The sequence below is a fragment of the Pan troglodytes genome, chromosome 21, assembly GCF_028858775.2.
Source record: "Pan troglodytes isolate AG18354 chromosome 21, NHGRI_mPanTro3-v2.0_pri, whole genome shotgun sequence".
In the NCBI taxonomy this organism is placed as follows: Eukaryota; Metazoa; Chordata; class Mammalia; order Primates; family Hominidae; genus Pan; species Pan troglodytes.
The window spans coordinates 30187781-30204919 of NC_072419.2; the positions used below are offsets into that span (position 1 = coordinate 30187781).

A 17139-nucleotide genomic window follows, 5' to 3' on the forward strand; every position below is an offset into this window, starting at 1 on the left:
AGATTTTCGTTTAAAGTGAGAGATGGTGGAAGAGATGGTGCAACTCTTCCTTTCACTTAAACACTTAGAGGCCAATGTAGGGTTATGAATTGGCCTATGGTTTTTTTCTTTCTTTTTTTCTTTTTTTTTCCAGAGATGGAGTCTTACTCTGTCACCCAGGCTGGAGTGCAATGGCTTGATCTCCACTCCTGCAACCTCCGCCTCCCAGGCACAAGAAATTCTCCTGCCTCAGCCTCCCAAGCAACTGGAATTACAGGTGTGTGCCACCACGCCAGGCTAATTTTTGTATTTGTAATAGAGACGTGGTTTCACCATGTTGGCCAGGCTGGTATTGAACTCCTGACCTCAAGTGATCTGCCCGCCTTGGCCTCCCAAAGTGCTATGATTATAGGCATGAACCACTGTGCCCAGCCTAATTGGCCCAATTTTAATATTGTTGTGTCTCAGGGAATAGAGAGGCCCGAGGAGAGGGAGAGAGATGGGAGAATGGTTGGTTAGTGGAGCAGTCAGCACACATAGATTAAGTTTGCAGTCTTATGTGGGTGCTGCTCATGGCACCCCAAAACAATTACAATAGTAACATCAAACATCATTGATCACAGATCATCATAGCAGATATAATCATGATAAAAATGTTTGAAATATTGTGAGAATTACAAAAGTGTAACACAGACACATAAAGTGAGTACATGCTCTTGGAAAAATGGTGCCAATAGACTTGCTCCTTCTGGGTTGCCACAAACTTCCAATTTGTAAAAAATGCAATGTCAGCAAAGGATAATAAAATGAAATATGCCAGTATATCTCTTAATATATCTCTCTTACGAGGTCTGTAAGTTCGTATATGGTATTAATTTAACATATATGGATTAATACCATATAGCAACTTACAGTCCTCGTAAGAGAGAGGTTGAACCCTGAGTGATACACATCCATATGCCAACTTTAGCATTTGCTTCTATTTTATATATACACACATATATTATAAATATTTATATATATATATACACATATATATACACACACACACATATACATATTAGAGGGTAAGTTGTAGATATTATGGCTTTTTACCCCTAAATACTTCTGCCTAAGAAAGAAGTTCTAGCTTGGTGCAGTGGCTCATGCCTGTAATCCCAGTACATTGGGAGGCCGAGGTGGATGGATCACCTGAGGTCAGGGGTTCAAGACCAGCCTGGCCAACAAGGTGAAACCCCGTTTCTACTAAAAATACAAAAAATTAGCCAGGTATAGTGGCAGGCACCTGTAATCCCAGCTACTCAGGAGGCTGAGGCAGGATAATCGCTTGAACCCAGGAGGCAGAGTTTGCAGTGAGCCGAGGTCGAGCCATTGCACTCCAGCCTGGGCAACAAAGAGCGAAACTCCAACCCAAAAAAAAAAAAAAAGAATAAAAAAGAAAGAAGTTCTTCTGAAGAAAAGGCTTTTTGGTACTTGTTGTCACATAATTATCAGATTTAGGAGATTTAACACCAATACACAATTATCTAATAGTAGTTCTTTTAAAAATTTATCCAGTTATCCCGAAGATATCCATTCCAGCATTTTCCCATCTGCTCCCGGATCAAATCCAGGATCTCACTTTGCATTTTGTATCATGTTGCTTTAATGAACGTGCATGGGAACAACTGCTGTCCTGTTTTTGTCCTCCATGTCATTGACAATTTTTGAGGAATACAGAACAGTTGTTTTTACAATAATATTTTACATAATTTATAACCTTATAAATTTGAGTCTTTTTGTTTCTTGATGATTAGACTTGAGGCCAACACTTTTGACAGAAGCTTCGCCTGGGTGAGGCTGTGTCCTCCTCAGTGCATCACATCAGGAGGCCCAGGATGTGAGTTTGTCCTGTTACTGGTGACTTGATGTTGATCATGATTTAAGGCAGTGTCTGCAGGTTTCTCCATAAGTTTCTCCATACTTATTGTTAATAAGTGACCTATGGGGAGATGCTTGGAGACATTATAAAATACCCTGTGCACCAGTCACTCCCCCCAGTGGTTTTAGTGTCTATTGATGACTCCATCCAAGTATGTTATTGTTCTGTGGTTGCTTCCAGGCTTTTAAATGCTGTTCTTTGATTCAGCCTGCAGCAGGCTGTTAGGGAAGGCTCTTCCTTCCTAACACAGAGTCCCAAAACACTGGGCTTCAAGGGAGGTGGTGGTATATCCCTGTCTACAAAATATTTTGTGCACTTCCTTTTTCCTGAGCAAGATTTAAGGTACTCTGGGCATGTTTTGTTAGGACACCTCTTTTTAAGACCTGAAGATCTTATGGAAAATGGCAGCCTTCCATTTTAGCTGTCAAAGTCTACAGGCTTTAACTATGCCGGCTGGTGGCTGGAAGTGGGTCCAGGCAACAGTTCAAAGTCAGAAGCCTGAGATCTGTGTCCTTCAGAGGGCTGGTGGCAGCTTGTGCCTGGGCATCTCAGCCCTGGAGGGGAGTCAGGAAGGAGCCCCTGAAGGGGCGAGCCAGTAGCTGACTCTGGGCCAGTCCAAGGCCCCCACACACGACCCAGGCCCAGGCCCTGCCTCCCTATGGTGACCGTGCTGCTGAGCTGAACTCCAAGGGCTGCTGCTCCTCCAGCACTATGGTGAGGGAGAACTTGATCTTTTTTGAGACGGAGTCTCACTGTGCTGCCCAGACTGGAGTGCCATGGGGTGATCTCATCTCACTGCAACCTTCCAGGTTCAAGCGATTCTCCTACCTCAGCCTCCTAAGTAGCTGGGACAACAGGTGCTTGCCACCACACCCGACTAATTTTTGTTTTTTAGAGACAGGGTTTCACCATGTTGGCCAGGCTGGTCTCGAACTCCTCACTTCAGGATTTGATCTTCTTAGGCACTGTGGGCCTCTCCTCCCTCTCTCCCTCTACTTTCCCTTTGGCCCTCACCCATTCTCTGCCATCTGTGCTCTCTTAATTCTGCAGTGGTGGCCACCCTTCCTCCACTCTGTGGCCCCGGGACCCTCTCCTTCCTCCCCTCCAGTGTCAGATCAAGGGAGGCCACATGGAGACTGCCCATGGCTGACCATGCCCTAGAGGGTCTCACCCCAGTCACAGAGCAGACTCCTGTGGGGAGCTATGCCAGGCACCTCCCGCAGGGTTTCTGCTTTAACTCCTTGCGGGGAGGCCCAGGCATTCATCGCTTTCAACCTGCACAGGTGATTCTAGAGTCAGACAGGAAGTGTCAAGGGCCATGGATTAAAAGGTCAAAGCACAAGCTCCATGAGACAAGGAACTAATCTCTCCTCAGTCTAAAAGTCACATCAAAGATTTAGCAGTCAAGGATGGGGGGAAATTCTGCTGTGCATTTATTTTAATTCCCTACCAGGGCAGGCCTGAGGTTTTCTCTGGGATCCCACCAAGCCCTGCTTGAGCTGAAAAGCAAGAAGCACAGGTAGCAGGTAAATTCAGGTGCTCCTTGGAGCAGCTGTTAAGCTGGGGCTATGAGGCACTGCCTGGATCCAAGTCTCTAAAACAGAACAATTGCACTAAGATATTAAGAATACACACACCCACATCTTACCAAATGTTTTCATTTTCACAAGAAAAACACCATGTGCTGAGTCTTAGCTGCAAATCCTGTGAAAATCCCAGAAGGCATGGCTCACAAGTTCAGACTTGTATCACATGCACATTACAGAAGGCGAGGCTTCTCTAAGCCCCAGGGCAGGTGGGTAATAGAGATCAGCACTGCAGCAAATTCCAACATGCATCCAATCATGGTCTCAGTTGGCTACCTGGCTGTGTTGAGAAGCCAAACTCTCAGCAAATGTTACTCATAATTTGCAAGTCAGAAGTCTCCATTCCCACCCTCTGGTTGTGCTGACCCAAATCCCGCTGGCCAGGCAAGAGTCCAAGGGCTGTGTGGAGATATGGGGCCAGGAGAGCTGTGGCAGAAAGGTCATCCTATTACTATGTAGGATTCTTTCTAACATAGCCACCATAGTGTTCAGGAAATTTAATTCCACATCACCCCGAGACTGTGAGAACTAGTGAAAAGAGGTCCTGATGGAGGGCAAGGGAGTGGGGAGGACTTGGATGGGGCAAGGCTGGGAATAAAGAGGTAGAGGCAGGAATGGAGGGTGGGGCAGAAAAACAAAGGTTTTTAAGCTAACTTGCTATTTACCTGCACCCGGTCCTCTTATATGTGCTGCCTCATTTAACCTTCAAACAACCCCGGGTGACATTTCCCCTGTCTTATAAATATTAAAACAGAAAACTGAAGACAGGCACATCCTTCACAGTTAGGCAGAAAGGGGATGCAAACCAAGTCTGTTCCTTTTCTGCAGAAGTGGGAAGTGTGCCAAGTGCAGAGACAGGGGTCTGGAAGACCAAGGAGGAGGCAGATAGGGGAACTGGGAAGGGAGGGACCCCTGCAAAACCAGGAACCCCACATGCATCAAGCCAGAGCCTGAGGAATGAGGGAGGCCCTCGTGTTTGCTTTGCCAACTGCGGTACAGATAACAGGAAAATAACCTGGCCTATCTTTATTTGTAAGCATCCAGATATTCTGGCAATCGTTTATGTAACCCTCAGCTTACACTTGCTTCTCAGTGACATTAAACTCAAGTCCTAAGATCAGAAGAGCTAAATCAATGACAAAACATGCTCAGGGTTTTGGTGGTGATACTTCAAGGAGAAGAAGAAGTTAGTGCAGAGAATACACTTTTTAATGATATGATCAGTGGTGGGAATCAAAATCTTACCCCGAAGGAGTTTATTAAAACAAGTAACTGATGTTAGAAAATGTTCTTTCTGGCTCCTTGCAGAATCCTTTGGGGATTCTGAAGCAAATTTCTTAAGCAGTCTGAATTCTCAAAATTTAGTCCAACATTCTTCATTAACAGGCCTGGGTAAATGCAAGCTTCGTCCCTTCCAGAATTTAAATTTCTCCTTATGAGAACAGAAGAGGGTAGAATAAAGGAGTTTATTGTCAGCCCACACTCTCGTACTTGAAACTCAGGGCAGAAATCTCAGGCTGGCACCATTGCCACTTCACTTGGATGGAGAGCAGCATCTGGAATATGTTAGAAAAGGCCTTGCTGTGCTGCAGAAACCGGAACATGGGGCTTGGTCCAGGACTCAGCCCGGAATTGGCTAAATACACAACACTTTTGTAAAACGGCATTGACATAGGCTTTTGTTTCTCCTCTGCTTCGAACCCCACGCACGCTCATTTGGTGCCCAGCCTGACACCCACCCCCGCACCCCCACATAGGTGATCCGGACTTGGCTGCTGGGGCTGCAGGGATGCCAGCCCGTCAGGCAGGGCTCCCCCTGAGGACTGCGGGGGGTGTTCCCTCAGCCCCCTCGCTTCCTGGGCTGCATTGAGAGGGCCGGTGTTGCCTTCTTTTCACTTCCTCACTGAGAGACTGGAAAAGGGCCAGACCTCTCTCACCCCTCGGGAGGAAGTTCAGTTCTTTTCCTTCCCTCTTTCACTTCCCCCTGCCAAGCCTGGAGCACGCGAAGGACCGGCCGAGGGTGGGCAGGCCCCGCCCTGTGCTCACCAGCGGCTGGGCAGTCTGGGCGGAGGAGGGCACCAGCAGGAGAGAGGTCCTACAACTCCGAGTTCGGCAGAAAGGCCTCCCCGGGAGGGGCTGGGAGCTCCCCCAGCAAAGGCAGGCACTTCCCCTCCCTTTGGCCACTTGGCCCTGGAGGGCTTCTTTGGAGATAAATCCCACAGAAGGGGAGGGGAAATTATGTAACTCAGGGTAAAACGCTATGTGGAGTCCCATGTACTCACAATCTCTCTGGAGGAAACTAGGCTTCACCGTCGCCAGGTGACAACGAAATGCCCTAACCCCGGGCTGCCAGCAGCACAGGGCCATGGAATCCAGGGTGAAACCAGCTCTGAGCTGAGGGGTGTGTAAAATGCAGGTTCTGATTCGGTAGCTCCGGGGCGGGCCTGAGCTCTGCATTTCTGATGCTCCCAGGGATGCTGATGTTGCTGGTCTGGGGACCGCTCTGAGGTCAGGGCTGTGGAGGGCAGGCACCAGGCTGAGCAGAGGCACTGCTGGTGCTGAGTCAGCTCTTCCCGCAGCCCCTGAGGTCTGGAGTGCTTCCCGTTGGGAGATTTACTAGTTTTCTTGCTTGGCTACCCCGGCATTAACAGGTACGGTAAATGGGAATACATGGCTACAGTTGAGTTCTAGTGGGCGAAATGTCCAGTTACATGTTAGCTGCAACCCTTAACAAGCAGAAGTGAATAATCTATTCGGCTACTCCACAACACAGAATGTGTGCCTATGTTTCGTATGATAGCACGAAAGTAAAGCCTTAGAATTACTAATGACTCTGAAGCCTCCAGTTATTTTAAAGGTGCCGTCCTAGTTATCTCTTGGAAATAAATTGAGAAAAAACAACCCTTTCACAGTAGCCCAGTGACCTTTCTACAAACTTACGCTTGTGAAGGAGGAATCTTTAATATTTTAGATCCTTAGCCAAATGTAACATTTTACTTTAATTTTCTGGACTGGACATTTGCAGCTTTAATGTTTAATTTTGGGGGGCCAAGTCATGTCTAAACGGGCTTATTCTTTGAGATCCCCCCTTTTGCATGTTGTGGAAAAAGTCAGAGCTTCCCCTGTACGGAAGCTGAAGAAGCCAGACGCCTTGTCTTCCTGGTCCCAGAAGGTAGGGCATGACACTCATCTTCAGGTCAACCAATCAGATATTCCAATTCTGGATTTTAAATTGGGAATGGATTATATAAAGAGACGGGACAGTGGGCTAGGAGAGGGGAAATGCCATGTCCACGTGCAAGGCTGTGGTGTTGGAGGGCCTGACAGCTGTCCCTCACCCATGGCGCTAGGTGGCAGGGCTGCAGCTTGCTCACCAGGGAGGCGTGAGGTGTGACCTCGGTCCTGCTGCAGCGGCATGCCCACTCAGTCTGCGCTCACTTGCCAAGCCTCGTTATCTAGGTTCCCATAGGTTTGTGAACCACCTCGCTTCTTTTCAAATGAATCTTTTTTTCTCCTAAGTCAATTAGGCTTGGTTTTATTTATTTGTTGTCAAGCACCCTGGAATGTACCATGCTTCTCACCTTTAAAAAAAATCCCATTACAGGTATAAAAGACAGCGCTGATTAGTTTCCTTTCTTTTTCGATTCCTAACTGCTGATTCAGGAACTTCTGGGATTCTCAATAATTTTTAGCATAATAAAATAACATTACTGCCATCATAAGTATATTTAGAACACAACTTCATGTCATTTGGTGTGTGATTCCTAGAGCATTATTTGAGTGTGTATTACATAACCTAATAAGTATCTTTTCCAATGAAGTATTACTTTGCTGGATGTCTTATGTCCAGCAAGGCGTGGCTCTGTCTGCTTGAGGCCCAGATATACTAAGTCCAAGAGGGTAGCTGTGCAAGGAGAATCTGTGTCTTCAAAGGTTAGCTATAGTGTGCTTTCATTAACAGAAGATCATGAATACCCCCAAGTTAGCTGCTGGGCATCCTGATAATTCATCAGGATTTCCTCTGCAGATAGTATCGGGCATACCAACCAATCACATCATCATAACATTCTCTGATGTGTGATCGGGTATCTTCTAGGGAAACTTAACTGCTCACTGACATTGACAAATAGATGCCACAGAAATGCCCAAGGATTTTAGAGCTGACAAATAAAACAGAAAAGGAGAGTACCCTGGCACTTACTGCAAGTTTTACCTTTCCAACTCATCACTTTGGTGCAAGGATTGCATTAATAGTACAAGTAGCGTGGGCCAAATGATCTTGTCATGAAGGCGAACAGTTAATTACCACTTACTGGAACTTGTGTGAAAATAAAAATTTTACCTGGAACTTAGTTGTGTAAAAATAAAAATTAAGAGGCTAACACCTTTAATGCCAGAATACAACACAAAATGGCTCCATTGCTTGATGAGTAATTGAAGGAATTTCTGGAACTTCCTACAGCCCTGTTAGAGTTAGTAGTTTAGGAAATGGTGTTTGGTCATGGAGTTAAGGCCACACACACACACACACACACACACAGAGACACACGGACACATACACATATACACACAGACACATACACACAGACATATGCACACACACCCACACACACACACACGTTTCCAGATCAAGCCAAGGGTGGAGCTACTTATTCTCTCAGCCCAATAACGAGATGCAGATGAACTGAGAAAGAAGAGAGTTTATTTCTATAACCAGGTACGGGGAGAAAGAAGGCCAGGAAAATATCGCCAGACCAACTCAAAATCACAAAGTTTTCCAGAGCTTATATAACTTCTAAGCTGTATGTCTACATGTAAGTGTGCAATCACTTAAAGACATAAGTGATTAACTTCTTCTAATCTATAACTGAGGTCTGAGTCCTGAAGACCTTCCTTTGGCGCCTCAGTAAATTTACTTAATCTAGCTGGGTCCAGGTGCTGGGGTGATTACCCTTATTTTGTCTCCTGCTAAATCATGGAGGTTTGGGGAGTTCCTTCATACCCCAGTAAACTTGTTTGTGGAGGTCTGTGGAGTTTCTTCAGACCCCAGTAAAAACTTGTTTAATCTTAAACGGGTCCTGTTAAGAATTCCTTCGTTATCTTGTCATACTTCAAGGCCCAGGAAAGGCCTGGGCAAAACTCTTGGTGGGCTTTTGTTACATTCCAGCCTTTGTATAAGGGGACTGGCTCTCTAGGCTTTTAATGTTTAACTTAACCACTTAGTCAGTGCTGAAGCAGTTGTTACAGAGGCCTGCCTGTTCAGCCGTTAGTGAGACCTGGCCTGCCACACACAGACACACACACAGACATACACACAGACACACACACACACATATATACACGCATACACAAACCACATACATACACACTGTATTAGGGTTCTCTAGAGGGACAGAACTAATAGGCTAGATGTGTATCTAAAGGGGAGTTTATTAAGGAGAATTGACTCACATGATCACAAGGTGAGGTCCCACAATAGGCCATCTGCAAGTTGAGGAGCAAGGAAGCCAGTTTGAGTCCCAAAACCTCAAAAGTAGGGGAGCCGACTGCAGACTTAAGTCTGTGGCCAAAGGTCCAAGGGTCCCAAAGCTGAAGAACTTTGGGTCCGATGTTTGAGGGCAGGAAACATCCAGCACTGGAGAAAGATGTAGGCCAGGAGGCTAAGTCAGTCTAGTCTTTCCACGTTCTTCTGCCTGCTTTTATTCTGGTCTCGCTGGCAGCTGATTAGATGGTGCCCACCCAGATTAAGGGTGGGTCTGCCTTTCCCAGTCCACCCACTGAAATGTTAATCTCCTTTGGCAATACCCTCACAGACACACCCAAGAACAGTACTTTGCATCCTTCAATCCAATCAAGTTGACACTCAATATTAACCATCACACACACGTAGACATACACATACAGACATACACACAAATACATACACACACACATATGCACACATACACTCATACACTCATCTACACACAGACATACAAACACACACATATATAGACACATTCACACACACATATGTATACACATGCACACACACATACACACATACACATACATACACACGTGCACACACATACACACACAGACCCACAGATACAGACACATACATATACACACACTCATACACACACAGGCATACACACATACAGACATACATACACATATGCACATATACACATAAACACCCACACACAGACACACACACAGACATACTCATACACACACAGAGACATACATACCCTCATAAAAGTCCAGCTGGGCTGGGCGTTCTCAGTGTGGGCTGTGCCCCCAGCTGGGGGAGAGGCCACTTTTACATGGCCTTTTCCACCTGGCCTGCCCTCCTCCATTCTCTGGCCTCTGGCTTCCTGCCTGTCCTTATATAAACGTCTGAATCTTAGGCTTGGGCAAAGCAAGTCCTCAGAGGAGCTTGGATTGTGGGAATGAAGAAACTGAACAAGATAAGGGCTTAGGAAAACTATGGAAGCTTTGAGATTTGTCTCCATTGCGAGCTGGATGGAAAGAGGCTTCACAGGGCCTCCGGAATTCAGGACTTCTTAGAATTGGCTGCCCTGAGACCTGATATGAACCCAGAACTTGATCCTTCCACGTGATCAAATTCGACTCCAGCTGTGGCTCAGCCTCATGGAGAGTTATGATTACATCACCCCTGGTAAGCCAAAGGTGGGGATGGAAAAGAAAAAACTCAGGCAAAATTAATATAAGTAGAATGGTTATATGGCCCAAATGTAAAAACTGCAACTTGGTTGCATAGATTAAAGTTGCCCTGAAGATGCTCCAATTAGCAGCAGTTGCAAGTGAGTTTTTAAAGAAAAAAAAGGCCATTTCTAAATTGTTTACCAAGAATTTACATTAAGATAACATATGCTGTAAATTGGCTATACATTTTTCCAGGATGGGGAAGATAATGGGTGAGACAGGTCATCAGGAATAGAATGTCTTTAAGCAATTGCCCCCAGCCATGCGTAGGAAGGACATGACTAAAGTCCCACACTCATGTCTCTCTGGGCCTGATAGATTTTGCACACCTCACATAGCCCACACTGCTCTGGCTATTTTTCTGTGGTCTCGCAGGCATTGGAACCGTGGGAAGCGAGTCTCCTGCCCATCTCTGTTCATCCCGGACAGTTGCAATTGTGGAGGGACCCTCCAATGACATTGGACACTGGAGGCCCAGAGAAGGAAGTAAGTAGAGCCGAGAAGGGTGTATTTCTGATTTGCAATTTCATTTTAATTTCAGTTATCTCTGATCTGGTTTACACATTATATGATTTTAAATGGGGACTTTAAACACTCCTCTGCAACAGCCCTGCTGTGGGATTCTTGTTTTTGCGGTCATGGTAAAAATCAACTTTTTTTCTTGGTTTTAATTTTGAACTCACCTTCTTTCCCCCATTTTGTTGTCTCCTAAATGCTTAGGTCCTCTGAAGAGAATAAAATAGTCCACTTAAAGCAACACCAGAAGTCTCTTGGGATATGTGAGGACAATAGCTCCCTGTGTGTGCTGGAGACCTTGGACAAAGTCCCCAAGTCATATCCATACCTACAAGGTGTCAGAAGAAAAGATTACAACACATCCCGTTTAAAGGTCTTTATTGGCTTTGGTTTAGAGGCTAGAATTGGGCAATACATCATTCATAAAACAAAGAGTGTTTGATGAGCAGAGCTGAGGAAGCGGAGGGCTGAGGATAGCAGACAGAGGACAAAAGCACAGGTATTCATCTGCCTGAAGAGAGTTAAACGCTGTCCTCTGAATCCGAGAGATGGGTAGCTGTTAGGATTTGCCAAAAGGAGACTATTTATTTATTTGGAGACAGGGGCTCGCTCTGCCTCCTGGGCTGCAGTGCAGTGGCACAATCACGTCTCACTGCAGCTTTGACCTCCCAGACTTAAGTGATCCTCCCACCTCAGCCTTTCTAGTAGCTGGAACTAGAGGTGTGCACTACCATGCTGCACTAATTTTTTAAATTTTTAGTAGAAACAATGTCTTGCTATGTTGCCCAGGCTGATCTCAAACTCCTGGGCTCAAGCCATTCTTCCACCTCTGCCTCCCAAAGTGCTGGGATTACAGGCGTGAGCCACCGCGAAGGACCAGAAGGAAATATTTAAAGTTCTTGTTTCTAGTCCTTGTAACAACCATCTTTAGTACTTGTTATGGAACACAGATTGTTATGGGGGCAGCCAAGGGTTCACTTGGAATAAGAGTGGAGAAGATGCACCATGGAAAATGGGATAACTCATGCATTAGTCAGCTGCTGTTCCCTAGGAAAAACCTTAGCATCTCGGGGGCTGACAGCAACAAGCTATACCTGTCATGCTCTGCCGCCTGCACATGGGCTGGGGGTCAGTGGGTCTGGTGCTGGCTTGGCTTGTGTCTTCATGCTGGGGTCCATGCTGAAGGGGTGGTGCCTGTCTGGGCCAGGTTCTTCTCATGGAGGCTCAGAGGGGAGCAGGAGGACCAGCCTCTCACACATGCAGGGTTAAGGTCTCTGTGCTTGTCCCATGTGTTAACATCCTATAGACCAAGCAAGACCCATGACCATGCACAATGGCAATGGGGGTCTACTCTGCATTTTCTGGAAAGAGGCGCTGCTAGCTGCATGGCACAGGGCATGGATGTATACTTTAGTTCCAGCGAGGGAGCCAGCTGTCCATCCATCCTGTCACACCCCCATGAATCTTGGAAAAACACTGTTGTGACATGGCATATATGCGCCCAGGAAGCAGGTGGATTTCGTGCTGGCAGTGGTTGGCTGAACTCCTACTATCTAGGCTGACTTTTCTCTGTCTCCTCTGTTCCATCCTGGGATTTTTCTGGGAAGTGTTGGCTTCTCAGGAGTCCTCCAAGTGTGGAAAGCTCCCTTTTCAGGACTTCTCTCTTTCTTCTCTATAAAATGAGCAGGTCAAAGGCCATGGCTTCCGAGAGTCCTTTTTAGGCCTATAGTTTGTGATCTGTTGATTACTGTGTTACTCTGGATGAAGAACTTACCCCTTTCTACCTCCATTCCCACCTCTATCCATTGCTGGCAATGTGGTACCAGACTCACAGGCCCATCCTGGTGGGGGTGTGCATGTGGGAGAGGGGGCTTATGGTGAAAACCCAGGAGGAAACAGAAGGAGGCTGTGAAACAGTAGTGACCCCCCTGTGCTGCAGAGGGAGGTGCAGGTAGAGTGAGTGGTGGGGAACGTGACTGTCCCTTGTGAGGCAACACATCTGGGGGAAGCAGAGGGCGCTTCTTCCTCAGCCTCTGCCCATGCATTCTCTCCAGTGCGCCAGTCCCCACCCCGTTTCTCTGCTCCAAGGAACAGTACAGGGTGTGGACACTGGTAAAGCTTATGCTTAGTAACCAGCTGGCCTGTAGCTTCATGGTACTGTGGCTTGGCTGGAAGTCCATGCTAGGCTGGGAAGCATGAGCCGGGACTTTCCAACAAGCTGAGCCTATGGGCCTGTGCGTGCTGGGTGGGGCTGGGGTCTCAGTGCTGAGGCAGCACTTTGCTGTATTTTTAATTTTTAATTTTTTGTAAAAGATAAAAAGATGATGGAAGTATGTCAGGAGGACACAGGAAGCAGCTTAAAGGGGCTCTACTAGTCAACTCTGAGAAAATTTAAACATTCAAATAAATGATAGTAATAGATTACAATTCATTGAATAAAATAAGAAACCATGAATCTTCTAGATCTGTGGATAAATAGATGATTAACAAATAGAGAGATGGAAAGATAGATACAGATAAAGGAGAAAAGTTCTTCCTTGGAGTAAAAAGAATGCCATTAATAAATATAGAAAAAATGAAGCAATTTTATTTTTCTATATTTATTAGAAAAGAAGTAATAATAAACTTTTTTATCGTAGTTTTGAAGTGACTTCAAACTTACAAAAAGCAGCAAGAGTAATATAAAGAGCTCCTGTACACACCCAGACCCTCCCACTCCTCACATTGTGTCCCGCGCGCTTTTCCCTCTTTCTATATGTGTACGCACTGTTACAGCTTTTCCTGAGCCATTTCAGAGCAAGCTGCAGGTGTGACTCCTTTTGTCCTTAGACATTCTCATGTGTGTCCCCTAAGGCCAAGGACATTCTCCAGCACAGCCTCAGTGCAGTGAGAGGAATCACGGCACTAGCATGGGTCCACACTGTCGTCTAATCTGTCGTCCATGCAATTCATCAACCGTGTGTCGTTGTCAGGCCGCCTCAGTCTCCTCTGATCTGAAACCGTTTCTCAGTCTTTCTTATCTTTGTAATCTTGTCATTTTTGAAGATAACTGGCGATTTCATAGAATGTCCTCAACTGGGCTTTGTCAATGGATGTGATTCAGGCTATGCAGATTTTCAGAGGAGAATTGTAGATGTGATCTCGTGTCCCTCAGTACCTCCTACCAGGAGGCCATAACATCGCTGTCCCATGGCTGACAGACACTAACTTTGATCTCTAGGTTCAGATGGTATCTGACAGATCTCTCCACAGTATGGTTTACTCTTCTCTCCTTTATAATTAGGAATTATTTCATTGAGCAATACTTTGAAATATGTATTTATGTCTTACTTATAAAGTTTTCACTTTTGCTTTCTAGCTTTAGCATACAATAATAATTCCTCTTCGAATAAATTGTTATTATGATTGCTTTCAAATTGTATTCCTAACTTCGTTTTTAAAAAATACTTATAAATGGCATTCATTCTACTGCAAGGAAACACTTTTCTCTTTGACCTACCTATCCATCTATCTGTTAGTCATCTATTTTGCTATAGATCTATCCCACTCATGGTTTCTTATTTTACTCAGTGAGTTAGAATGTATTGCTCTTGTTTATTAGAATGTTAAAATTATCTCAGAATAGGCTAGTGGGAGCCCCTTTAAGCTGCTTCCTGTGTCCTCTTGACATATTTCCATCGTTATTTGAGCTTATCCTTACTTTCTGATATAACAAGAAGTCCTAGATTTATGTTTTACTTTCTCTGATCCAAGGTGAAAATCAGTGGTTGGAATCTGCAGTGAATGCAGAAAGCAATTCCCGCGTGCTTCCTGTACTCACCACTCCTGGAATGCCGTGAGGCCTCAGTCAGTGATTCTCAACCTGGGGCAATTTTGCTTCCCAGGGCACATTTGGTAATGTCTAGGGATGTGTTTGGTTGTTCCAATTTGTAAGGCAGGTGCTACTGGCACTTAGGGAGAGAGGGCAGGGATGCTGATCAACATTCTGCAATGCACAGGACATTTCATAGGTCTCACATGGCCACAGTGCAGAAGTTGAGGAACCTTGTTCTTGGCCTTGTCTGTTGGTCAGTGCTACAAAATACACACAGAAACTTACCCACGTGTAGATAGCTATTGTTCTATTGCCTATTTACGTGTTAAAAACTCTGAGTTAATATTGGCACCAAACCCAATGCAATGAGATTCTTTCCAGTCTCCTCCTTTCTATAGTTGTGACTCCTTTCTTGGACAATTATAAATCTTAATTCAATTATCATCAGTATATTTACTTGCTTTCTCTGTACTAGAACTCACAGAAGGCGAAACATTATTCTAGATCAGTGTTTCCCAATTTATCTTCACAGGGCACTCTTTCTCATGGTTGCTGATACATATTAGCCCTTCCCCGCAAAACACAATGGTTATGAGGAACAGAATCGTCTAGGAAAGTTGGAAGAGAATTAATCAGATTCTCATTGCAAGTATTTTATGTTTTAATGAATATTCTAATGTGCATTGGTATCTCTGAATGGAGGCTTTTGTATACAGTATAATTTCAATGTGTTCTTCAGGGAATCTTTGAAAATGTAATTAGCAATATATATTAACTCATAGCCACATTTGTACTGTGTGCAACAGTTTGCAAACACTGTTTTAGATCTTTTGCACCCTGCAAGGAGTTTTTCTAGATTTTTCCATGAACGTAAAGAGTTTCATGCTTTTGAGGAAATTCATTACTGAGAAATATTTATACAGCAGGTTTTCTCTGTAGTAGTACACTATTGCATGAGACTGTGTATGTGTGTTTGAGATTGTGTGTGTGCATGCACCTGAACAAGGCACCAATCTCTCAGGAGCCTGAGAGCTGCCCACCACAGGTCCGCTGATGGCTCACTCCATTCAACAGCTCTTGTGTTCCCCCGGAAGCCCTCATTGCTCTTCTCTGAGGTCTCTGGGTTCCCACTGCAGCATTTGTTATCACCTTTGGAGTTCAGCAGCACCATGGCATTTTCCTAGGGTAGCATCACATTGAAGATGCACTCACTTTACCTCCTGTGCTTCCTACCAGTGGGCTCAACCTACTCTAAGGCACCCTCTTCTGGTGAGAATCACAGGCCTAGAAGGAAAGAAGGGGGTGTCTATCAGCTGCCATGCCTGTGCCTCTCTGCTTCCTTTGTTCCATGCACATGGCACACTGTCTACTTGCTCAATGCTGTGGTCTCAGCCCTAGCACTGGACTCAGTAAGGAATTAGTTGAGCGAATGAATGGATTCTCCAGCAATCTTTATAAAATATGTTTTCCACATTTTTCAGACAAGGAACCTGCAACAAAAAGTGTCAGACCCCACACTGTGATCTCAACACTGCTGAGCTCTGCCTGGAATCTTGGAACTCTCCAGCGATCCCCTCTCCTTAAGAGTGGACGTGGGATGCCTCCACGCATTCAGTCAAAATAAGGTTATGGTGTGCCTGTTGTGTGCTAGGAATTCTCTTCTCATCAGAAAAAGAATCTCTCTATGTTTTGGGAATAAGTGAAGAACAAAATGATGATGTGTAAGAGGTTCTTGCCAAATTGCTCGGCACAGAGAAGCCCTGGAGAAAGGGTGACAGTGTTGCTGGTGGGGGCTCTGCTGGCTGGTTTCCAGGACTCTTCCTCTGGGACAGCTTGTGCTTCCTGCCACCCTCCCCAGGGTCATTTCTTATCCTTCCCCAGTTGCATTTTGATATTTCCTTTTAAGATTTTACTGTTTTTCAAAAGATCCAAAAGTAATTAAAACTCTAGCCATTGAAATGGCAGTTCTAACAAGTCGTCTTAGAGTCATTGTCACCTCATGGGGCTGCTAGAAAGCTATCCATATGAAATCATCTTATCCACACTGGGAAAGTCTCTGACACACCCATAAAGGCATGTTCATCCAGTATGCACACTGAGTGTCCTCCATATTCCAAGGATTGTGAGAAGCACAGACACGTTACAGAGAATGAGATGGATACAATATTGCCTTAAACGAACTGGTGGCCAAGCCAAATTCTAACTGCAGAGAATGATCAGGAAGGAGCGATTTGAGGAAATAACATGTGAGCTAGACTTTTAAGGAGGAGAAAGAGCCAGCTGCAGAAAGCCAACTAGAATGGTGTTTAATGCAAAGAAAATCATAAACCAACCCCTAGCTGGAAATGATCCTAACCTGTGGAAGCTCCTGAATTGAGTGAGGGACCGGCCGGCAGGAGAGGTAAGCAGACTGGGTTTGGTGGATGAGCAGATATCAATTCCTGCCACACCTTTCACACCGTGCTGAAGAATTTCTGTTTTACTCCAAGTGAAATGAGAAGCCTTTGAAAGGTTTTACCAGGACATGACAAGACACCTTTTATATTATTAGAAGGCTGGCATGGCCACAGGGAAGGAACAGGCTTTTAGTCGGTGAGAATGGGAGGGTG

The 17139-nt window shown here is 45.2% G+C and overlaps 1 long non-coding RNA gene across 1 annotated transcript; it reads left to right on the top strand.

The window, feature by feature from the left end:
• Window positions 1-6032: 6032 nt before the first annotated feature.
• Window positions 6033-16925, top strand: LOC104003541 (uncharacterized). The gene is made up of 4 exons (XR_001712033.3): window positions 6033-6137; window positions 10576-10686; window positions 10921-11089; window positions 16012-16925. It is a non-coding gene; the product is annotated as an uncharacterized LOC104003541 (long non-coding RNA).
• The last annotated feature ends 214 nt before the right edge of the window (window positions 16926-17139 follow it).